The sequence below is a fragment of the Ursus americanus genome, chromosome 19 (genome assembly GCF_024610735.1).
Source record: "Ursus americanus isolate L20-20 chromosome 19, mUrsAme1.1.p, whole genome shotgun sequence".
Lineage (NCBI taxonomy): Eukaryota > Metazoa > Chordata > Mammalia > Carnivora > Ursidae > Ursus > Ursus americanus.
The window spans coordinates 31,903,101-31,928,744 of record NC_142145.1 but is presented as its reverse complement, the minus strand read 5'-3'; the positions used below and the strand labels follow the sequence as shown (position 1 = coordinate 31,928,744).

Genomic DNA, 25,644 nt, shown 5'->3' with positions numbered 1-25,644 from the left:
TTTTGATCATAAGAGTTTTTTTACATTTCTTTAAATATAGCTTGTATATATTTTGTTACATTTATTATTTAGTATTTCATTTTAAGGGTGCTAATGTAAATGATATTGTATCTTTAATTTCACATTTCATTTGTTCATTGCTGTTATATAGGAAAATGATTAATCAGAAGGGGGAATGAAACATGAGAGACTATGGACTATGAGAAACAAACTGAGGACCTCAGAGGGGAGGGGGGTGGGGGAATGGGATAGACCGGTGATGGGTAGTAAGGAGGGCACGTATTGCATGGTGCACTGGGTGTTTTACACAACTAATGAATCATCGAGCCTTACATCGGAAACCGGGGATGTACTGAATGGTGACTAACATAATATAATAAAAAATCATTAAAAAAAAAAAAGAAAACTGTTGTATATACACCTTGTAGCCTACAGCCTTGTTATAATTGCTTATTAGTTCCAGGAGTTGTTGTTGTTGCTGCTGCTGCTGATTCTTTCAGATTTTCTACATAAATGGTCATGTTATCTGTGAACAAAGATAGTTTTATTTCTTCCCTCTCAATCTATATACATGTCATTTCCTTTTCTTGTCTTAGTGCATTAGCTAATACTTACAGTATGAAAAGGAGTGGTGAAAAGGGGGGACATCCTTATCTTGTTCTTAATCTTAGTGGGAAAGCTTTGAGTTTCTTACAATTTAGTATAATGTTAGATGTAGATCTTTTAAAGATATTCTTTATCAAGTTAAGGAAGTTCTTCCCTGTTCTTAGTTTATTGAGCCTAACTGCATTCTTCTGTCTGACTTGTAGATTCAGAGGAGTAGGAAAATTGATTAGATTATTCTTAAAGCTAAAATACTTTGCATGAACTCAGAAACTTCCAGTGATTTGAGGCATGTTACAATCATCCCTTATTTCTAACTTCACAGCAGGTTAATAAGGTACCCTGCTCTGATCCCTTTACCTCCCTTTCATTATCATAGGATAGGACCTTGATTACTGTCCTCTTGGTTATTCGGAAACACAAGAGCCTCTTGCTCCTTAGAAGCCCATCTGCTCGCATAGTTAATGGTCACTGGCTCTTCCTGTTTCTCCTCTTTTCCTGAGTTACCTTCACTCTTTGCTCATGCCTGTTCATAACCTCTAGCAATAGAAAATTTTCTAGTCTGAGTTTATAAACCCAGAGCCCCAATTTATTGAAGCTCATCCCTTACTTGGAATTTTCTTGCTGATGTGATATGAGGGAAGTAGACTGCATCTGAACTGTTCATCTTTCCACTTCTACCATGTAAAGAGTGAGCAAATGTCAATACAACTGGAGAAGTTCCAATAATGAATGATGACTCAACAAAAAGTAACCAGAAAAATGAAGAATAGACTCCATGGGCATGTGTAGTATGTATTGTATAGTGTGTGTGCATGGTAGTATGTGCATGTGTGTGTATGTACATATGAGTATTTGAACTTGAATTTTCAGGATTGAAAGCTCAGTGGATATAACAGTCAAAATTTATGGGAAATTATTGGTGAATCGTTTCTCTTGATGAACTCTGGAAAATATCTTACCAAAAGGGAAATGAGAGGGTTCTGAAGAACCTAAGACAAGGGATGGAAACTAAGACAAAGAATGGTAGGTGAAAAACAAAACAAAACAAAACAAAACAAAGAATGGTAGGCAAAATTCAGGCTTCTGCCAGCAAGTCTTGGCTACGATAATCCCATCTCTTTTGATATAAATCACAATCAAATGTTATCCTCATTTAATGGTTACATGAAACTAGATGGAGTTAGATTTGACTTGGAGAGGAGATCAAATGGAATAGTGTAAAGTATAATTTGGGATTTGGGAGACTATAGTTGTACCCAGATATAGACAAAAGTCATTAGAGGGCTCTTGTTAACTCATTGTCAGTACCCTAAGTTCTGGTCTCTGTCCATGCAAGGATTTCAGGGCCATGAAAAGCATGGTTTTAAGGGAAATATTCCAACCTTCAGTTAGCAGGGGTTTTTGTCCAAGACCCAGATGGAAGGTGTCAACAAAATAAACTTGTCCCCCTCCTCTATCTTTACCCCCTATTGATAAACAAACCTATACCACTGAGTTTGTTTATTCCAAAGTGGATAAGCATGTGCTCACCACCAACAAAACATAGCTGGTTTCACACTCCAGTGACTCTAAGGCCATCTGTCCAGGTATTAAGTATTTTGATTCTTCCCATAAAATGGTTATCAAGTATGATATCTTGCGATCTCTATCCACAGAGACTCCTAACTGAGGTAATGAAGATAGGCTCAAGGTCTATGCAGGAGAATCTGAAGACCAGGGGTGACATAAAGCAATAACATATGACCACTTAGGAGGTAGACTGAACTAGAGGCAGAAAATCTGAGTTCTAGCAGGATTATGCTCCAACATATGTAAACTAAGGTACTTCTTTTAGCTTTAATACTGGTTAAAAGAGGATGATTGAACACATGTGTAAAAAGAGCCCCTGATTGTTCAGTGCACTGTGCTAGATGTCACAGTACACTTAAAGATGGGTAAAAGTCCTTACTTCAGAGGGTATTCAAGAAAACTGGGGGTGTCAGACAAGTACACGGGATGGGATATAAACCAAGTCCTCACAAAAAGAGAAACTATGCAGAAAGGATGAGAGAGAGGGGATGAAAAAAACCTGACATTATTGAGGAGGGACTCAAAAGCCAGCTGTTCTTAATAGAGTAGGTCCACTATTATCAGGCTTTTGCCAGGACTCGATATGTAACTTTCATGTAGGTTCCACACTGCTACAGGCTATGACGTAAGTAAAGAAGCTTTGGTTTTACCGGAAAACAATATGAGCTCTATCCCTTTCTTTCCTACTCAAGAATTCATATGAGAATTGCAAGTGTGTAAAAATTATAACATATTTGCAAGAGGCAAATTATTGAATATTTTGAGGATTTAACTATTCTTAATATGACTTGTAGCTCAACTCAAAGTCAAAGAATCCACACCAGTTGAAAAACTTGAGAGTTTTGAATCTTTGAGGTTTTTTAGGTTAGAAATAAAAAAGGGTAAAACACTAAATAATCATGAAATAATATTACTACTATTTTTTATTTAAAAAAAGAAGGTAGAAGATATAATCAGCCATAAATATTCAGCAATTGATTATCAAAAATATGTACTAGGCTTCTGGATATAATCTGAAATGTAGTTTTAAGTATTCCTATAAAAATGGATTTATAATATAATGGAATAAGCAGTTTGCAATCTATCTGATGGGTTTACATATCAATACTTATTTTCTCTCCTCTCCTTTTTATCTTCTCGATGACATTGTCTCAGCTAGACATTAGGGAAATAGAAAACAAGTGAATTCTAGGTCAATGCTGGTAACTCAAGACACAGGTAGTTGATATCACAACTTGAATATATTGAGCCATATTGGGGCAGTTGGACATAGCTGATTCTCTCTACTGAATCCAGCTCACCTGCCCCAATTTGGCCTCAGTGCCTGGGAAGCAACTTGGAGTAATGAAAAAGGCATGCATTTGTGAGGCAGACACATCTGAATTAAAACATATTTCATCCCTAAGTCATCTTGAAAAGTTAATTATCCTCTCTGAGCCTCATTTTTTGCTTAAAACAGTAATAGCATCTACCTTTTGGTGAATATTTGACATTTTGTCTTATATTTGCCTACTGGAGCTTTAGACCTGCTAATTCATTGTATCCTGACAACACTGTTTGAAAATTAAATGATATAATGTATAAACATCTATGTAATAAACAATGCATTTTTCTTACCTTAATTTTGAAGTCACATGATATTAACCCGTCAATGTGATATGTTCCACTCAGAGAGCTCTGGGAGTTTATGTAGAAGAGAAACTTCTGTCCAGGACTGGAAATAGTAACTTCACCTTATGATCAATGTATCTATGGGGCAATAGCATATGTTTAGATTCACTTCGCCTTTACTTTGCTTAATGCACTTAAAACTCTCTTCACCCATACCTTCTATGATAAACAGGCCTACAGCGCCATTCGTAGATAAATAAATACGTAAATAAATAAATAAGTAGATTCCCAGAGCCAGCTTGGAAGAACGTTTGATAATCTGAACCATTACGGAGGTGAAATTTCATTACACAGATGGTGACATCCCGATGTCTATCATCAAAACACAGCAGGTAGAAACTATCAGCCAGGCCCATTCCCTTCTATAAAATTACACTTATATTAATGTCACTCCAGATTTCATTATGCGGAAAATGATATTGCACAGGTCTCCAGCACTAGGAGGACAGCGGGGGGTGGGGGTGTAGGGGTGGTGAGGGAAGAACAGGGGGTAGTGATGGGAGGGTGGCAAGAGAGACTGTCTGTGGAGAGGCCATAGAAACAAATTCAGACAAGGGTTGCCCAGGACTGGCAGGGCGACAAAAAGAGTATATCAATGTATATATAAATGTATATTTTAAAAATTCTCGTTGATTCTGCTGCCAGTTCATGCTGCCTTTTGATTGACTTGCCGCCAGACATCCTCGGCAAGCCCCTGATGGAATGTTTAAAAGGCCCTCCTGTGGGAAGCAAGGAGATTTGCAGTTAATTTTTATTAATGAAGGATGACAGGCATCTCTGTTGAGCCAACAAGATGTTACATCAGTCCAAGATAAATGCCCCTGTGTTTGGAGCAGGCATTCTCACCCCCATTTCATGTCTCTTTTTCTCTCCCTGTCTCTCTCTGCCTGTCTCTCTCTGCCTGTCTCTCTGTCTCTGTCTCTGTCTCTGTCTCTCTCTCTCTCTCTCTCACACACACACACACACACACACAAGCATACCCACGGGCACTAGAGAATTGATTAAGAAACAAAGGAAAATATCTACTTATTTATAGATGCATACTCTGCTCTCAAAACAGGGAGGAATGAGGATTGTGCGAGAGCCTCCTGGGTGGTGTGGAGGCGGATGACAGCAAACCCTACTCATTTCTGCTGCTGTTTCCCATTACTCCCCTCCATTCCCACACCTTCTCCTTTCTGTTCACTCCCCCTAGAGAAATCATTGCCGGTTCTGATAGGAATTAGGGTGCCACATTGTTTTTCTAACTGGCCCTGCCACCTCCACTTGGGCCTTTCTATTTTCCCTTCCATGCTGTGGCAATTCTGGTCTTCACATAATACCAATCTACAGTGTTAAGTTTCTGATGAAAAGCCTTCAAGGCCTCTTCTGACTTATCAGATAAGTGAAACCTCCCTGCTACTCCTGGGACACCTTACAGTACAGGCCCTGCCCACATCCCCAGATTTAGTCTCTTTCAGTGCCGATTTGGTTCCCCCTCCTTCCTTTTGTTGTTGCTGTTGTTGGAGGTGGTGGTTTCTTTTTCCTACTCATATGGATTTCTCATTTTCTAAGCTTAGCTACAGATGTGATAACATGAGGATTTCCTCCCTAAGATGCACCCTTCCGTCTGCAAATGATCACTGACTCTATACCAGTGTTGGTGATGTATAAGACTTGTGTCCCCCTAAAATAATACTTTTGGCAGTTTGGTTTCATGTCCTATTTTAATTCCATTATGCTGCCCCTTTGGTGTATGTATGCCCCCTTCACCTCTCTAAACCCACCACAGAAGTATTATATCCTGCACTTTATTTCTTGCTTATACTGTCCCTTCCTAAGAAATAGTTATCCCACATACCTTGGTTTGAATCCTACCCAACCTTGAAGAACAGGTCATTTCTTATCTTCTCTATGAAAATTTCTCCTCAAGTATTTTGACCTCTACTCATCTCTTCTCTAATTGTATGATATTTATTTAGAGTATACTTCTGCATATAACTTTTGTTGCTTTCTAAGAGATGTACACTAGTCTGGTCTCATCGAATGCAGTATAATCCCCTCTGCTTATGGCATCTTTTTAAAAATTTCTCACAATACTAATCTTAGAGCGTCACTAGTGCCTTAGACTAGGCAGTAAATATATAATGAGGAATGGCGGAAACAAGGAATGAATTAACTAATAGGGCTGCTCATGAAGAAATTGTTGGGTGTTATTTTTTTTTATTTTTAATGAACATACATATACTGTATTTAAAATATACACATGTATATATATTATATATTGGTTACATATATATTCCTAGTTTCCCATTCATAGTGTGTTTCAGTTTCAGGAACCATAATATTCTCAGTCACCCATTTCCTGAGGTCATTTCATGCCTCAAGATTAAACGATTATAATGTCATTCTCTTACGGTGTGGACTCCTCAGGCATTCTCACTGGGGTTCCTTCATCTCTTTTTCACACTTCTTTCACAGGACATCGTATGAATTAAATGACCAAAACCAGGACTTCACTTTTGTAACATGGGCTGCTGAACTTTACCAAATACCCTCAGTATTGAAATGATGCAATCATCCCCGGGGTTTTTCAAACTTTGGGGCACCCACAAACCAAAAACAGGCTTGTTGACTCTCAGACAGAAAACACACAAAGATTTCAGGGCAGTATGCTTGAGGGACTCTCTGGAATCACAGTATTTTAATCCACAATGTGATTCTCTGCAGGTGCAATACAGAGCACATTTTGAGAAATATTAATAAGAGATCAATTAAATAGAAACGTGTGAGTATGTATGTGAAGTTATTAATAGGCAAGACTAAACACCAGCAAGTTGATAATCTAGTTTCTTTTACTGCTCTTTATAACATTTTTCTACCTTCAGTCAACAAGAAATTCTGAGTTTCAAAGCATGTGCCATTCCATTCATATCTGCATTCTCCACCAAAAACTACAGTTATAAAATTACCCACCACTCTAATCAGACTTTTCATTTACTTAGTCAAATAACATCCAGGCCTTGATTTCATTAGGTAGTCTGAACATTGATAATACAATCTGAATGGCTACAGAATGGGTAAAATTGGTATCTTCAAACTGTCCTCTTTAATCCAAATTAATCTTCAATTGATGCAGCACATTTGCATTTTTGGGCAACTTTCTTGCTCTAGCAGTAGTCCTTTTCTAGTCTGTAATTCCCCTAACCCCCTTCCACTACGCAGTTTCTGATATGACTGGTAAACACGTATATGTACACACATGCACACACACACAGACATGTGTACACACACACCCCTGAATTTCAATGATAAATTTATTGTACTATGCCCTAGCTTTAAGTCTTATCACACCCTTTGCTCTTGACTAAATTCATAAATAGCTTTAAACTTTCCTTTAGGTCAGTATGATATAGTCATCTCTGAGTAGAATATTAAGTTGACACAATGTATGCTTTATATAAAAAACAAAACAAAACAAAATGACTTGGACTTACAGTTAATTAACCCAATTAATCTGAATACTACTTCTCTATCACAGAAAATCCAATTTAACTTATTTGAGGTAAAATGTAGACACAATAAAATTCATGCATGTTAAGTGTACATTTTGGAGACTTTTGAAACCTATACACATATATTTAACTACCAGCACTATTAATTTATAGAACATTTCCTTCAACTCCAAAATATTCCTGTGCACCTTCAAATTCACTCACTCCTTCTCCCTGAACACCCTGCACCAGGCAAATACAGATCTAATTGCACTCAATTTTCATTTTCTAGAAATTCATATAAACGTAAACATATATACATACATTTTCATACCTGGCTTCTTTAACTCAGCATGATATTTTAAAGAGAGAACCACATTGTTTTATGTATCAGTGGTTTGCTGTGTTATTACTATATTCCATTATGTGAAGGCACAATGTTTTATTTACGTGTTTACTTGTTGATGGAATTTAGGATGGAAACTTATTATAAATAAAACTACTATGAAAATTTGAGAAGAAATCCTTGTTTGGAGATGTTTTTATTTCTCTTAGGTAGATACCTAACAGTGAAATTACTGGGTTATATGCTAAGTGTGTATTTGACTTTATGGGAAATTGCCAGTTTTCCTTAGTGGTTGCACCATTTGAATTCCCACCAACCGGGGCACCTGGGTGGTGCAGTCACTTAAGCATCTGACTGTTTCAGCTCAGGTCATGATCTCAGGGTTGAGATCTCAGGGTCATGAGACTGAGCCTTGTGTAGGGCTCTGCACTCAGCATGGAGTGTGCTTGAGTTTCTTTCTCCCTCTCCCTCTGCCCAACCCCCTGCATGCATGTTCTCTCTCTAAAATAAATAAATCTTAAAAAAAATAAATTCCCATCAACAAATATAAAAGTTCATTTGCTCCATACCTTGACCATCATATAGACAATTGTTTTAATTTTAGAAATTCTAGTGGTTGTGTAGTGGTATCTCATTATGGTTTTAATTTGTATTTCTCTGATGACTAATAATGATGATATTTCAATGCTTGTTGGCTAGTCATCCATCTCTTCTGAAGTGTCTGTCCACATATTTTGCACAATATTTTAAGGGTTTGTCTTCTTTTTTTGGGAATTGGAAAAGTGTAACTGACACAATTTTGTAGCTATTTCTTTCATTTTAATAATTGAGTTTTTCAAAGAACAGAAGTCTTTAATTTGTAAGAAGTCTGATTTATTCACTTTTTCTTTTATGGTTCATGGTTTTTGCATCCTAAGAAATCTTTGCATATCCAAAGATTGTGATAATTTTCTCTTATGCTTTATTTTAGAAATTTTATAATTTTTAACTTTAACATTTAGATCTTGCATCCATTTTAAGTTAAATTGCTAATGTCATGTAAGGCAGGGGTCAAGGTTTAGTTTCTTCCTTATGGATAACCCAAATGTTCCATCACCATTTGTTGAATAAAACTCTCATTTACCTATTGAATTATTCTGTCAACTGTGTCAAAAATCATTTGATCATATATGGCTTGGCCTACCTCTGGACTCTCAATTCAGTTATTTGTATAATCCTATATTTGCTAATTTGAGTTGGAGAGTTTACAGTTATTTTGACTTTAGGAGTCCAAGGGAATAAAAAACTTCTGGAAATCACAAAGCAGATATAAGTAATTATCAGTCCAATGATTAGTACAAGAATACCATTCTGAAGACAGAGACTAGTCAACAACATTGACTCTGGACCGTAGAGAACTTGAACCATAGATAAATGTATCTAGTCTCTTTAGAGGTGGTAGAACTGCCTTGGGTCAATATTGGAGAGCTCTGGGTTTGAGTATTGTTGATTGCTCAGCATCTTCCTTCTCTGAAGATCCATAGAGCAACATTCTTAAATAAGGACTGGTCCCACCTAACAGGATCCAAGTCAGAATACGGAGAAATGCAAGAATGGCAAGAACAACTATAAATATGTGTCCATGACATTTCAATATTACCTAATTATTTCATTCAATATAAACAGGATACACTTATGTGTAGGTCCACTGCAAAATTAAAATGTAAGACTACTTGTTCAAATACCATTATGAACCTCAAGGTCACAAAAGTAGAACATTAAACAAGGTATGGGCCCTTCTAAATATGAAGTCATGTGTGACTGCAGAGGTTGGATCCATGAAGCTGGCCCTAAATTGATATGGTGACCTAAAGTATCCCCATGTTACAAATGACGAAACTGCAGAATAAAAGTGTTAACTGGCTTCCATAAGGTTGTGAAGCTGAAGTCATGAAGCTAGAGAGGAAAAGCTTTTGATTCTAAAGACTGTCTATACTAAAACTTCCAAACACCATTACATGTGATATTACAAAGTAAGTTGAGGAAAGTAAAGAGGGCATGGGGAGAAGAAGAGGGTGGGAAAATAGCTCTGAACCTCTTTGGTACAGTTTGAAATTTTGAGAAGTAGCCTTGCATTCAACAGCCAATTGTGAAGGGCTTACTAAGGAATATGAAGCATTCTACTCTAGACGAGCATTCACATATCAAGAATACCTATATCAGAATTATTTAGGGCACATGTTAAAAATCAGATTCTGAAGCACCCAAATACACATACAGGACCAGGACCCCAGGGATTTGTCCTCAGAGCATGTATACTTAACACACCTCCTGAGTGGTAACATGTAGTTAACTCATCATTGTCAAATCTGAACTCAAAATCAGCCCCAGTGTCTACAGACAATCAGAGCTCTACATCACAGATTCAACCTCCTTCTAGTTCATGTAAGGAACTCAGAGTGCAGAAAACAGTAAGGACCGTAACACTTTTAGGCGTGGTTAATATTTCAAATATCGAGAACAAAAGTAGATGTTGAGGGGAAAGCAAAAACGGTGGGAAAACAAAGGAGAGAGATAAACCAATACGAGAGAATTCCATATTTCCTGAGATTGTATTTGGTCAAAGATCACAATAGGATAACCAGGCTTCAGTATAAAACTTAGATACAAGTGAAAGGAACAAAATTCTACTAAAAGTGATGTCAGTAGGGGCAAATTTCACCCCACTGAATATGCAGAATTTCCTCTATAACATTGCTTCAAGCACTGATTTTTTCATCATTTTCTTCAAAACATTCATTTTACATTCAATTTTCTCATAAAGGAAAATAAAAGTAGAGAAGGAAAAACAAAATCAAGGAAGAAAATAAAATCACAGTAGAACCTTTTGCTTCGTTGCTACAGAACCTTTTGCTCCATCGCTGTGCCTGCCTTTGGAGGTTCCCCCACTCACTGGAGAGAGCACAGGGGAGCATGTTTTTCTGCCCAATGTGGAATCAAACACAGCCTCTCCTCTGAGAGGCTTTGTTGGCAGTCACACATGGATCCGCTCCAGGGCCGGCAGATTTCAGGCCCCTGGAGAGATGCGAGATTGCAAAGGGCAGGGAAGATTGGCAAAAATATTGACTTTGATATTTCATCACTTCACATTTCCAAAGAGTAGAAATGCACTGACAACTGCACCTTTCTAATCAGATGCTACCAGAGGTCCCCAGCATAGCACACACACTAGAGACTGCAATACCAACAAAGCCCCGAACAGAATGATTTATATTAGAGCAAAGTCATCAGCAGCATTTCTGCCTCTCTCTCTCTGCTTGATTTCTCTGTTCATCTGTTTGGGTAGCACTTTATAGCTTCCTATTATGGGCTGTCTCAACTTCTGCCTGTTTTCAGATGCTCTTTTGACCTCATTCATCCTTCCAGGGTGTATATAGCTTCCTTGATTCTTAAGATCCAAATGGCAACAAGCAGCACCCCAACTTTTTTCCCCACCACTTGTTCTGATGTCAGAGATTTCACCTAAGCAGAAATAGTGAATATTACTCAGTGCTTGGGGGCATGTATTTATCTGGGAATGGCCATCACCTTATGTGGGGTTGTATATTCCAAGGGAAGGGGGTTGTGAAGCATGAGGAAAAGGGTATTTAAAGGAATAGTTGGAGGAAACCAAAATCAACCTTCCTCTACTTCATATGTTTTTTTAAATAATTTTGAGAGAGTTTGATTCATAAAATACTATAGCTGATAGATGGAAGAATAAACATCTTACTCTATTAAAAAGTTATTTTGCCAATAAGACATGTAAGAACAGTGTAATTTTTGTCTAATCGTTTTCTTTTTTTAAGATTTTATTTTTAAGTGATCTCTACACCCAACATGTGCCTCGAACTCACAACCTTGAGATCAAGAGTTGCATACTCCACCGACTGAGCCAGTCAGGTGCCCCTAATCATTTTTTAATATGTGTTCTTTTCTGTTTTGGTTAGGTATTATAAAAGTTTCCCTTTTTAAATGTAGCTTATGTCACCAATAATTTCTATGATGTGTGACTATGATCCTATGTACCCCTCAAAATCCAGACCCATTGTCACCTCCCCTATGAAGCCGTCCCCAGTCCCCATATGCTGAGTTACTCAGCCCCTTCTCTGTACATCCCACTGTTTGGCACTTACTACACCTTCTTTCAATATGTGTCTGAACATCTGCCTTTCATATAGGAAGCTTAAATTGTGTTTATTTTATATTTTCACTTCCCGTAAAGACTCTAGGCTTTGCCTTGGCACATATTAGGTGTTCAATGTTTTGTTGTTTTGTTGCTGCAATTTTTTCACTAGAAATATGATTCTTGGTTAGAATTGAAATGGCACACTTTGGCTTTGGCAGTTTGCTTTGCTGACATCTTTCCAAACAGCATCCCCAGTTACTTATTCCTCATTTAGGCATTACTTCTAACTGCATTTTCTCCTTCCACATCAAAATCATTCTTTCCTGGGGTCTGTTTTCCTGCCTGAACCTTACTAATATATGAGAATAGAAATTTTACCTAATGCTTGGTATTGTTATAAAGCCAAAAGGAGATAATGTTTTTGTTTAAGACATGCCTGGCACATGCTAAGTCCTCAATATGTTTGCCTAATATCATGTACGGAATAAGCATTCAACCATGATACTAATTATAAGCATTATTTGGAATATGATCTGATTTTAGAATATTTTTAATTAGACAAAGCACAGCCTTAAAAAGCACTTAGTGGGTAACACCCCTTATCTTCCTACCATCTCAAGGAGACATCCCGCCCTTTAAATCTTCTCTGGCCCTGAAACCATCCATTGCCTTACAGCTCTTTCCAGCTTCCAGCTAATCAGGAAAGTAGGCTTAGGGACTTGGCTTTTGATGAACTCTTTTAAATCTGTTTCTGTGAACTATCCACTTGGGAATGATGGAAGTAGGTGGCCCAGGTTGTCCCTTCTTGAGTCAAACCACAGCAATTACAGCTACCTGAACCCATTGGTTTGCAGTGCTCTTCTTGCACCTGCCTTTACCATGATTAGTAATCCAAGGTTGCTTCACACACACACACACAAACACACAAACACACACTCTACAGTAATGAGGAAAGCAAGACAAAACTGGGTACAAAAGAATGTTAACAGTCATTTGTGTACAATACTTTTTCTTTTATAGAACTCTTTAAATTCATTCTCATCTAAGTTTCACAAAAGCAAAAGAAAACAAACAAACGAACTGGTCAAACCAATCAGAAAATACATTATGAGTGACATTTGTTAGGGAAAGTTATCTCCATCATAGGAGAAGAGGAAATGGGAGGCAAAGATCTATTTCTAAGGCCACGACAGGGTCAGAGATGGCACTGGGTGCAGCACTCCTTGGCCCATCTGCTTCACCATGCCATGAATCCCAAGAAAAGCAGTAGCTCTGGACCAAGCCTCAGAAGAATGTGGCAAAGTACAGTGATTGGGGATGGTGATCTGATGGAGGTGAACTTGTCAAGCCTCTGGAAAAGAGCCACTTAGGAAGCTCACTAAATTGTGCAAGGTCACTCCGTGTGTTTCCTTGATAATCCCTTCCTCTATGGTTTCCCCAAGTATATCTCAGACCCACATGGTTATGGCCTATTTCCATTGCATTTCCATGTTCCAGTTGTTAAAATTTGTTCTTCAAACCTACCATCTGGAGAGAATTTGGAAATGCCAATCCCACAGAAATGATGCTCTCAGGTGAGCTTGCATTTGAACAAGGAATAGTGATCTCAGAGACAGCAACTGGCTATAGAGGAACATTTTTGAACAAGAAAGCTATTTAGGATCCATCAACTCATACCTCATCATCTAATCTTTCCAGTGTGTGCAGTTCCTGGGGCAAGAGTACAACTGGAGATCCACATAACATATGTTTAAATATTTAAATTTTTATAAGTCGAACCAACAAACCATTAAATTATATTTGATCTTCCTACTTTAAAATACGTACTTTCATAAAAACCTGGAAAGATACCTTTGAATTTAGAATTCTTTGACTCTTCAGTGTCCTGGACAAGAAACACGGCAGTGTGGGAAAAGCTGACTATCTCTTTCCCTTCCTATTACTGGCTCTGTCCAGCAATGCAGGTATACACACATGTGATCACTTGAGAGTGCACAGCAAACTCCATCTACACTTGTTGTAAAGAGTTTCCTTTTGGCTAACCCTTGACCCTGGAAATGAGTACACTGGCCACTTGTTCAGAGGTAAGACTTGGGAAGAGGCCTGCACAGCCCTCATAAGGAAGTTTGGGGCTGATTTGACAAAGAATGCTGAAGTCCAAGATACATAGAGCATGGTCTAGAAGAGGAATAAGGGCTCCAAGTGAGCACATCTGCACAGTTTCATGGGTACCTCCCACTGTGCGGAGGCACAGGAGAGAGGAGCGTCAGAAAGGTCATTAGCCTGAGACTAATGTGGCACTGTTCATCAACACTTGTGGGATCAGCCCATGTCAAGTGCAAATTTCATGCAAGGTTCAGGATTAAGAAGATATGGTGGTTATTTTGAGAGACTAAAAGACTAAGTCATACCAGCTTGAAAGAATGTGATGTGATGAGGTGTCCTTTTCATCTATCAGCTCTAAATCTCATCCATGTTTTAGAGAGTGAGACCCAAAAGGTTGGGGAAGAATTTGAGATTCTCTCAAAGACTCTATTGGGGGAATTTAGAAGCAACATTGACTGCTGGAGAGGGAGAAAAATGTGTTCATGGTCTTCAGGGAAGGTGGCACTTCTGCAACAGATGGGCTGACTGAAATTTTTTTAATGATGATTTTATGCCTTTGGCAGAAGTTTTCCATGTAATTTAGGAAAGAGGGAAAACAACATAAAGACAATTGATGCTTTCCTATAAGACTGGGGAAAGGACATCAAAAATTAGAGTCGTTAGTGGTGATAGGTTGAAAACATAAAATATTTGTGAACATTTGATGAAAGGACTTGTCTTGGAAATTGGCGGACTGAAGCCAGGTTTCAAATACACATTGTATTGGGTCAGCTGTAGGATCTGAAGTTCTCTGAAAGGAAAGGGTCAGTAAATTAAGAGAAACCAATATCTTTGATTAGCTCTCTCACTTCTCTCACCTATTTTACTACTTTAACTGCTTGCTGATGGTTTTCCCTGAAACCTAAATCTACTCTTTTCTATCCATCCTCTCAAAAACCTTTTTAAAAGTGAGTTTGAATGTGTAATCTTTAAGCACTTTAAGCTGCTCCTTATCAGTTGCATTTGAATTTCATACTCCTTAAAGCAACTTGGAAACTGACCCCCAGTATCTGGCCTTGATCAATTTTTTTCTAGCTTCATTTCCTGACTATCTCCCTAAATAATCCCTGGAAAGTTTCCCTCTAATATGACATGCTCTTTTAAGTCTCGTGCCTCTGTATACTCTATTCCTTCTACCTGGACCACCTCTTTCTGCCACACACGCCCTTGATGAACTTCTATTTATCTATGAATTCTTATTTTTAAAAATCACCTTTGCTTAAACATTTTACAACTCCCCAAGGGAGAGTTAGTTACTTCTTCTTCAGTGTTTGCCCACACTTTGGGCACATCGCCAGTAGGGCAGTGTACTTTTCATATAGGTCTGCTGACTCACCTTCAGTATTTTCTTCGAAGCTAGCTACCTTCCTTTAAATTTCAAAGGCCTGCTGAAGTTATATATCTAAGGACAAGAAAATAACATCTAGCAGAAAAAAACCTCATCTGTTTCTTGTCTCTTTTTTTTAAGAGTACAGATGTTTGTTTTGTTTTGTTTTGTTTTGTTTTCTTAGAAGCTTCTCAACAGAGCTACCTATTAGGTCATATGCACACCCCTAAACCAATCACTGGCAAGTGTAATGAAATTACTATGCTTAGTTAAAGAACTTGGAATAGGGTTATCTTCCCCAAGGGGCAGTTAGTTGCATAAAAGTGGAATTCTTTTGAGAAAGCAAGAGAGGAAAATAAGCATTGGGATTGGCAACCAAAAGTATGTGCTCCAGAAGGGAAGTGGCTTGATCCAAATGGGATTCACTAGTCTCGTAGCCTGTCATACACAGGTACTGTCATTATAAAACATAAAATTTAAAAACAAACAAAACAAACAAAACAAAAACTACTGGAGAATTCCTTACTGAGAAGATGAGCACTTCTTCCCAGAAGAACTTGTCTTCCAAGTTGTGATCTGAGCTCTAAAACATCATCTAATATTTGCTGCTGGCTTATTCCCCTGTAACAACACTTGACTCCTGAGACCATGGTTTGGAGCTGTCCACTTGAATCTCATGATTAAAGAATGACTCAAGATCTTTGTTTGCTGGTTCTCTATAGTGATAAAAGCCAAAAGAAAGATAATTTAACCCAGGAAAAGGACAAATATTTCAGTAAGTTGGAAGTTGAAACTTCATGTTAGTCATCTCAAAACTCCTTAATTTCATAGAAACAGGTTTTTTAAAAAGTGCTATAGTGCAATGCAGAAATGGATTTGGGTACAGATAAATTTGGAACTTACTGAATCCCCTATGGAGGTTCTTATATAACCATGATCTATGGTGAAAATTAATAGCAGCCTACTACTACATTCAAAGGCAACACCACATATGCCTTGGATTCCTGATGACCAAGCGTTTCACACCATTGGACTAAGAGTTCTGGCCAACTGGAGTTCTGGACTGAGATCAAAGACTATAATATGCCCTGGGGAAAATAATACCAGCTAAGGTGTTTTGACATGCATTATAAATAAAAAATATTGCTTTCATCGTATCTAATTATTACTGCTATTGTTCATATGTGTTCTAATTATTCTCTTTTTGCTACACAAAAGATGCATTGGTAGCTAGATTTACTATGTAGTCCATAGCTTACAGATGATCTGGTAACATCTGGGTGGGATTATGATGGAATTAGAGGAGAAATATACAACATATGGAGACTGTGGATTCCAACACAAACAGCGTTTAAAGGAGCCTGTGATATTCCCTATGGATAAAGTAAACCAAGATGTCTTTGAATTGCCTCCCTGCTGGAAGGCGATGATTGTGTTTATGTTTATTCTCATGGATCATGTTAGACAGGAGCATCCTTGAAACTGTATATGTAGCAAGATGGCAGCCAATGGCATGAAGGATAGAATATCTACACTACTGCTGTAGAAAAAGAATCAGTGAGCTAGATGGCTAGGAAAGCAGAACAGCAAATGCAAGCTGGAGCTATCTCAGGCAAATTAGCACCTGTGGCCAGCCAAACTATGTCTAATATCTCTTTCTTTAGGAACCTGCCCTATCCACAGACCAGTGCTTGGGAAATAGGTACTGAAGTGTTCTCTAGGCAGAAATGCTGCTGATTGAATCAGGATCAGATGCCCCTGTGAGTCAAAGGGAACTGGGCAGATACTGCATGATGAACAATAGTGTATTCAGTCATAAATGACTCTAACCAATAAGGTTAATAGTAACTAAATAGGCCAGTCAGACTAACTTATTCTGTAATTTGAACTGAAATATGGAGAATTTTGAAAAGGCAGGAATCACACAAATACAACAGAAATGAATGTACAATGAGAAAAGTAAGGCTCCTTTGCTCACCTTGCCTCAGGGATGGGAATTGTGTTGGAGCTAAGATCAAGAATGGATTGATAATCAGAGACTTCATTTACATACCTTCTCTAGTAAATAAAAACAAAGAGATACAGAGGACGTTGAATTTACATTTTGATGGGGCCAAATTAAAAAAAAAAAGAAAGAAAGCTCTTCAAATAATCCCTTGAATAAAAACGGTCACATTAGAACACCATATTAAATGGTGTATATCAAAATGCCCTGGATGATACTTGATTGCATAGTTCAGCAAGAGACTGCTTGGGATAAGTAACTGAACCTAGAACAAAATACAAAATATTAGTGAGATACTGACCCTTCATTTAGAGGACATATATACTTATGTATATCTGTGTGTGTGTGTGTTTATATACATATTTATACTTTTCTCAGTTAGCGAGTAGGTATGGAGAGAAAATCACTTGCTCTCGTAACATGCTGCCAGGAGTTTTAGGGGATATGCAAAGAGAAATTATGTCCTCTGACCTCTTAAGGCAGTTTGGATCAGACAAATCACAAAGAAAGAAAAAAAAATCAAGGCAAACCTAAGCCAGTGCATGGATTTGAAGTCATCAAATTATATAATCAGAGATGCTTAGATTTAGAAGGAAATGTAGAGGTCATATCAATAGATAAACACGGAATGAATAATTGGTCTAATGCATGAGAGATCAAATGCATCTAATAAAAGCCCTACTGAACTGCCTACTACATTGCTTCAAATTGTTATTTACTTTTCATGTATATTAATTAACACATCTGTACCATTTGCTCAGTGTTTGCATCAAGTCTTGTGTATGGGACATAGTTAAGAAGTCCTTGGTACATCTTTATTGAATTTAGACTGTCAGAAGATATCTGTGCTAACTGGGGAGAAATGGATATTCATTTTGTTTTCATCAATCAATCAAAAAAAAAGAGTTGTTGAATATTAAACGAATAATAAGCATGCAAGATAGTATAGGATAAAATTTATATTCATGAATAAATACCAAGGGAATTCAGAAAAACAAATCTGTAAATTCAGAAAAATAATCTATAGTATAGATATCTTTTAGAAAATGGTGATTTCTTAGCTATTTTTGTTGTCGATAAGGTTCTTCTAGTATAGACAAAAAAAAATGTATTTCCACAAAACAAAGTATTTCTTTCTAACTTCACTGACTTCAATATCTTTCTCTTAATATTCACCTTCCTAAGATACCCTATCCGAGTTGGATATAGTTGAAAATTGTATGTTCATCAATTCCCTTCTACGGATTCCATGTCAGTTTTCTTTTTTTTCTGTCCCTCTGACTCCTTCTCCTTTAGCTCCTTCCATAGGGATGGCTTAAAATTCTTTTACCTGTGTTACTCTACCTAAACTCCCTGAGGTCAAGAACTATTTTTTGGTTTTTAGTTTTTTACTAATGGGTCCTCTAGGGCCCACCACAGGGGGTCCTCATTCAGCAGCTTGATGTTGTTAGTTTAGTAAAATGTAGGGAAGGCCTATGTTTTTATTTTGATCTCCTTCGTGAGCTCCAGACTTGATGCATGGACCAATGCTCAGCATGGACATCATCAGGTTTCTCAATCAAGATTTCCAAAACTCAAAATTCATCTTTCATTCAAAATACATCCACACATCCTCCATCACTTCAGGTAACCTGATAACAGAATCTCTGGACTGTTGATACTTCTCACCAGAACATCAGACTAAAGTCATATGAAGAGGATTCCTAGTGACTTACAACACCACAGTTTTCTAAAAGGAGACCTAACAATGGGTATCCTCTTTTGAGTCAGTTTATTTTTATGATCTACCTAGGCTGATTCTATGTCCTTCTCTGCACTTCATAAGAGGCTTCTGAATACTGTTCTTACAAAATACTCTATGAACTGTTTAAAGTTAAAATCTGTTGCTACTTAATGTAGTTCTTACTGACCTAGAATTGAAAATCATTCAAAAATCATTTGGAGAATTTTCAACATTTTAAGTAAGTAAGCATGCACTATTTTTCTGATATGGCACAGAATATCAGAAAATATTTTTGAACAAAACTTTGAATTTTTTGGCCTCAAGAAAAGAAAACACCCCAGAAACAAATAAGATGTGTCACAATAATCCATGATTTACAACCCCTTTCCTGGATTGCCTGTTGCCCTTAGCAATCCCTAAAGCAGAAACAAACAAAACAAATCCTTTCAGCATATCTTCATGAAACTGTCTGGGATGTGACAAAACTTTGAGAAACAGTTTTGTGATAATGGTTTTGCACTTTATTGGTACTTCTCCAGAGGAGGTGGTGAATGGCTTCTTTCAAATACATAGAGCTATCAAAGGCTAAAGTCAATAAAAACCCCCATAGAATAATTGGGGAAGGAAGAAAAAAGGGGAAAAAAAAGAGCATCAAAGGAATGAGAAGGAAAGAAGGACCTATAAATATAAGAGCCTAAGGAGTATATTTTGGGAGAATAGATGATGCAAAACAAAATTGGGAATAGTTATTGGAGGACCAAAGAAGGCAAATAAAACAATGAGATATATGATGCCTGTCCTCCTGCCTCAAGTCTAGCTCATCGAACAGTTTTTCATTCCATTTCGTATATATGAGTTTCATCTGACTACTGCCAACAGAAAATGCTTGGATTTTCTGACTTTTTTTTTCACTGTCAAAGAAAATAATAGATTGATAAGATTCAAAAGCAACTAATATAGCATCCTCTTCAAGAATGAGAAAAAATACAAGTTGAGTTAACAAATGGATCTATTTTTCATATTCTTGAAAATAATAGTAGCACTGATGATAATAATAATAATAAAGTACAGTATTATGTTAAAAAAAAACTCATCTAGGAGTCAGAAGGCCAGAATTTGTTGGAAAAAAATGTACTTAATTTTACTGCTTAAAATACTATGGACTATATCATGCAATTAAAAGAATTTGGAACTAATCTTCCATCTCTGGGAATACCTGAGTGACAAATTACCAAAGAATATCCCAGAGAATTATCTTTGTTGTACAAATGCACAGAGAGGTGGGAGAAACACTCTATCTGGAAAGAATAACTCACATGAAGTGAGAGGGCAAGTTATCAAATCAGAAAAGTCAAGGAGCCTGTCTATGATCTTCAAAGCAGGCTGGTTTAGTATGGGCGGGCTAGAAGATGCCAGCCAATGTGGGCACATAGCCACTCAGAGACCTGGCCAGGACTCCAGTTTAAAGTCAAATTTTAGAAGCCTTGAATTACAGAAGGGTAACAGAGCCTATATAAATGCCAAACATAGTGATTCTGACCTCTTCAAGGGATCAGAAGAAAATAACCATGAACCACAGAAGGTGAATGCACTGGGGACAGAGGATAGAAAAAATCTGATAGTCTAGAGAGATCAGGTGAGCCGGAGATCTGGAAGTAGAATTTTAATAGAAATACAAATGGATGACTCAATCTTTTGGTTCAGTTTTTGGCTGTGGCATCAACCAGTTCTGTGACTTTGAACAAGTTCTATAACCTTCTAGTATTCAGTTTACTCATCACTAACATAAGAGGACAGGACTAAATGTTTTCAAAGTACTGCCCTACTCAAAGACACTATTATTTTCTATTCATGATAGTGTTTGCAATTATATGGTGCTCTGTACCTACAAAATGTATTTATGTGATAGTGTTTGTTCTTTGAAACAGTCCTGTGTGGTAGCTCATATAGAAAACACTATAGCTCATTTTAAAGATAAGAAAATGAAGGCTTAGAAAGGTAAGATGACTTTCTCAAGGTTGCTTAGCTAATTAGCATCAGAGCAAGGACTGGAAATGTTGGTCTGCTATACTTGTAACTACTTCATATTATTCCTTTCAGCAAAATTGTTAAAGCTTTATGTAAGGAAAACAATTTTCTAACTTGCATTTTCTTCAATTGCCTTATGTCAACAGGGGTTAAGAACTTCCTGAGAAAAATAGAAAAAAAAAGAAAGGTCAGGATTGGGAAAAAGAAAAAGCCTGTACATTTGTATATTGAAAGAAAATGTAAACAAAGTTAAACAAGCAATTATTTAGCAAATTTACCCTGAGAACAGGCAACGTGCAAGGTCCTGTGGGAGATACAAAGATTTTTAAAAGGCAACATAATTTGCCCAGATAGGGTTTCTATAATCTACTAGAAACATCAGACATGTCTAAAGGGAATCGTTTTATAAAGCATGGAACATTACGAATGGCTTAATATATATATTGCTCAGAAATTTCCAAAAAGATTCAAATAAAGGCCAGTTATGGACAAGTCAGGGAAAATCTGAAAACTTGGTATTTGAATTTGGAAATAAAGCAGAACATCTTGAGACTTTCTGAAGATTAGAAATCTGCCAAATTAAAGCAAGTCATGTTGGTTAATGTAGGAAACTAGAAATGAGTAAAAAAGATAGCGTTTAGTTGGCAGCTAATTATCCAGTGGTGGCCATGTAAGAACATATCCCATCACATGGCTCCCATCTCTCCTTGCCTCCCTTCCTCTCTTCACTTTTATTCTTTGTCTTAAGATCTGCTTTCAATGGACCCAAGATAAGATAATAACCTGTGTTTAATGATCTGGAACATCGTAAAGAAAAAAGTATGAGAGTGGAATGTTCAGTGAAATAAGGTACACTCCACTATAAAAGATGCTCAAAGAATTCTTGTATTAATATAAAATATTATGGGTTCATAGAACTAGGTAAATCTATCAGGATAAGTATAATTTTTCCTCAGATGATAATGTGTAGGAAATCTCACCAAAACTGTAGATATTTTAGACATGCATAAATGTCCTAACAAACATGTGCAAAACAAGATGCGAACCTAAATATTACATGAGGAAAATACATGAAGAGAATAGCATAGTTATTCTTATATCGATGTGTATATATTTTGATTTTAAAGAAATAATTGAATGAAATAGAAATGCTTGCAATGTAGGGATGCACTGGAATTGATATGTGATTTTATTATCTGACATGTATTGAGAAGAAGAGTGAATTAGGGTCAGCACTCTTAGCTTCAGATTCCAGCACTGTCAAGATTTAGCCCTTTACACTGGAATAAGTCATTTCACTTTCTGGACCTTAGTCAAATGAGCAAGTTGGAGGAGTCACAATTTGCAAACTATGTGCTACAGAGCAAGAGTCCAAAAAGATGATCTTTGAAAAAAATGTTCTGTTGTAAAATATATTGAAGAAACACTCATACATCATTTCCAATTTGTAGATTCTTAAGACATAATGCATATTAAAAGCTCAGAAAAGCTCTATAGTAAAGAAATCTTTTGAATTCCATCATAGCATTTTCCAAACATAACATACATTTTGAAATTTCTGGTTTCATTGAATTTGAACATCTTATGCACATAAGTTTTCCATGGATCTAATTTTTTGGAAATAGAGGAATATGAGATTTAAAATCCTAGGATTCTAAAATAAATAAATAAATAAATTAATTAAAAAACAAATAAATGAAATCCTAGGATTCTAATGAATAATATGATCTTATTAGAAGGATTGAACTGGAATTTGAGATCCCACACACCATCTTCTACCCAGAGCCAGAGAAAGTAGACAGACATAAGTAGGAAGCCCCTGAGACTGAGGAGTTGGGAAGAAAGAAATGAAGTGTTACTTCTTCCTGTGGAAGAGGTGCAATGGAGTTTTGATTAACCAAAAGACTTGAAGTATCGTAGGGCGTCCCAGATTCAAACTTGAAGAAGAGCTAGTAATGCATTTTCTAATCATGTAGAGCGGGATTCTTCCACTTTGGCACTCTTGACATTTGGGGCTAGATATTTCCTTATTGCAGGGAGGTGGTGTGCATTTTGAGATACTTCCTAGCATCCCTGGCCTCCTAGCCACAAGAAATTGTAGCAATGAGGAGGCAAACTTGAGGAAATTCCCATTTCCCCTACATGGTATGAAGAAAATGCACAATAGATATTGGGGGAAAATGGGAAAGTGGGAAGTGGGAGAGGAGAAATGGGGTGAGAGAGAACAGAATTAAAGGACAAGAGATGAGAAAGAGATGAAGGGACAAAAGGGTGCAGGGAAGAAAAGAAGGAAGGAGGGGGAAAGGAAAGATGCTTATAATCATTTCAACTCTATAGTGGAGGAACTGAAGGATAAGGCTGTCTGAGATCCTTTCTGGCCTGTCTATACGCAGTGTGAGCTTTGAACACAGAAAGACCTGATTTTATTCATAGTTCTGTATCTCTTGTGTCATCTTAAGTAGTTCAGTTAACCTGAGTTTCTGCTTCTTGTCTGTAAAATGTGGATTACAATGTTGTAGGTTTGTTTTATGAACTAGAGAGAATGTATGTAATGAGCTTAGCACCTTGCTAAGAATGTAATAAATGGTAGCTGCTTTTATTATTGCTATTTTTCCTTGGGACTTAATCATGTGCTATCTTTTTTGTCAATTAACTTCATATGTCTCTTGTTCTTACTCTCACGTTTCATTAGCCAGTCTGTGCTAGATTACGCTGCCATAATAAACAACTTTAAAATCTCAGAGGCTTAAATGACACCCTACTTTATGTCTATTTTATGTCAGTGAAGTCCCTGTTCTCGTTTGTCCTTGCTCACAGACCCAGACTGACGGAATCTCCATCCTCTGGAAGGTCAGTGGGTACCATGGCAGCAGGGGAATTGTGTGGCAGCTTTTAAACATTTTCCCAAGTAGTGACACACATCCCTGCTGCTCACATTTCTGTGGCAAAAGCAAGACACATGGCCACATGGCCAACTCCAAGGCAGTAGTGAATGCAGCTCTGTCATATGCTCAAAAAAGGGGACATTATGAAAACTAGCAAAAGCACCATACTATCCAATCAAGTTTCCCCATTGATACAATAGGGAAATCGGAGCACCTATCTTCATAGAGTTGCTATAAACATTACAGTGGTTAATACATGTAGAACGTTTAGAACATATGGTAATCATGCGGTCATTGCTAGATATTCAGATCTTTTGTTATTGGAGACCCTTCTAAGTTTGTGCTGCCTTGCCACCCCATCAGCACTCTCCCTGGTGCTTTGTACCATCTAGTTATTCAATAAATATTTGTTGGATTGAATTGAATAGTGTTCCAGCAACATGGCTAGGACCACCCACCAGCTGGTAGACCAGCCACATGCAGGTTTATCAGTTCCATTTCCCCTGCCAAACACCAACGCACTTTGCTAAGCATCCCTCAGCTGTGATTCTCCATTTTGACAATGGAATTAACCTTAAGGTAAATGTTCCCAGCCACATAAAACGTGTTGCGAAGTGCACAGCAGCAGGCACAGTTGACTGCTAGCTGCCATCATCCTATGTGCATGAAGTGTAGTCCTCCACAATGCCTTTCTTAGAAAGATCCCAACAGTCAGAACACAGGAGATCAGTGGTTTGGTTTAACGACCTTTTCAAAAGAAAAATACAAAGATATGCAGACTTTAAAAATAAGGGCCCGCATCCTAATATACAAATACTCTTTGATTCGAGTCTAGTAGAGGGTACCTACCTATCTGGAGCCTAATGGAATTATGTTTCTTTACATTATCTGCACAATCAAATATAAGGCCCCAGGGGGCAAATGCACCAGAAAAAAAAATGTAACTGAATTCTAGTCTCCTCTCTGCCACCCTCATGAGAAACTCTGAGCACTCTATTTAATTTTTCTGGCTATTACTTTACGCACCTATCAATCAGGGAAAATAATGTTTGCAGGATCTCCTTCTAAAAGCTGATAAAAGAAATTGGGAGAATAAGAAATGCCAAAATTCTACGAATAGGTAAAAATGATTATGCAAATATCAAGAACTATCAGTAAAAATATTTTATTTTGATATTTTGATTATTTCTTGACCTTTCCATATTTGATCTTAGTCAATGTCCTCCTGTTCGGTTGCCCACTCTTCCCTATAAGCCATGGGTAATGAGTTGGAAGTTAAAGCAGAAAAAGAGCAAGTCGATCTCAGCCATGTTCTGGACAGATGCTCTTCAGGAGTTTGTGCTGAACCCCAAGATCTTGATAATAACAGAGAGGATCATCTCGATCCATTTAGATTTCTCTAACCTGGAATTTGGAAAGATGATAAAAAATTGATTGAGAACCACCAAACCCAAGAGCTAAATGGAGAGCTGAGTGGAATGTATGTGGCGCTGTAAGTACGTGCATTTAATGCAGAGGGGCTCTGTAATAGAAGCTAGTTGTACTTTACTGGCAACTTTCATGTAAAATTCCCATGTAGAACAAGGCACTTGAAGAAGTGACAGATGCAACAATATTCCTTATTGAGGATATTGTCCATTTGTTTTTGTTGTTGTTGTTGTTGTTAATTCTTTCTTATCTAATAAAGGAAGGAGAGAAAGGAGAAAAGAAAAGAAGGAA

At 37.3% G+C, this 25,644-nt stretch overlaps 1 long non-coding RNA gene across 1 annotated transcript in view; it reads right to left on the bottom strand.

Annotated features, from left to right (window-relative positions):
- The window catches only part of LOC148108486 (uncharacterized), a 181,878-nt gene that overhangs the window by 37,308 nt on the left and 118,926 nt on the right, over positions 1-25,644 (bottom strand). The window contains exon 3 of the long non-coding RNA XR_015727808.1: positions 3,793-3,924. This is a non-coding gene — a long non-coding RNA (uncharacterized LOC148108486). The remainder of the gene's footprint in view (positions 1-3,792; positions 3,925-25,644) is intronic.